An 831-nucleotide genomic window follows, 5' to 3' on the forward strand; every position below is an offset into this window, starting at 1 on the left:
AAAAAAAAAAAAAAAATCTCATTCTTGAAATTTTACAAACTGTTTAAAAATGCTGGCCGGGCCTGGTGGCTCACACCTGTAATCCTAGCCCTCTGGGAGGCCAAGGTGGGAGGATTGCTTGAGGTCAGGAGTTTGAGGTTGCTGTGAGCTAGACTAACCCCACAGCACTCTAGCCCAGGCAACAGAGGGAGACTCTGTCTCAAAAATAAATAAATAAATAAATAAATAAATAAAAATGCTGCATCATCTTCAATCTGCTTCTGTTTATGTTCTATTTAGTGTTGCGATATATATATATATGTATCTCATATACATAGTGTCCATTTTTTTCATTTCTGTTTCATTTTGGATAAGTTCTAATGTTATGTCTTCAATTTATTAATCTTTTTCTCTTGTATGTCTAATCTACTACTAGTCCCATCCAGTGTATTTTTTATCTCAGACATATTTTTCATCTCTAGAATTCTGATTTGGATCTTTCCTCCCACATTGCTACTTAAAATTTGTCTACTTTGTTGAACATCTATAATAATAACTTTTAAAGTTCTTATATACTAGTAACGCTAGTGAATTATTTATTTGATTTATTCTAATACATAATAGTTTCAAAATAACAATATCACTATTATTACTAGCAATATGATTATACTGAAAACAGTGTACATTTTTGGAGAGTTTCCTTTATCTTTAAGATATCTCACTATGGATATATAATCAAATTACTAAGTTAAGTTTCAAGTAATTTTTCATTTTAAATAATTCCCCTCTCTGTAGTTAAAAACCAACCTGAAACTTGGTTAGATTTATTTGTTTCATTTTGGTTTTGATTTT

This window comes from Propithecus coquereli, unplaced genomic scaffold (genome assembly GCF_000956105.1).
Source record: "Propithecus coquereli isolate 6110/MARCELLA unplaced genomic scaffold, Pcoq_1.0 Scaffold111, whole genome shotgun sequence".
NCBI lineage: Eukaryota > Metazoa > Chordata > Mammalia > Primates > Indriidae > Propithecus > Propithecus coquereli.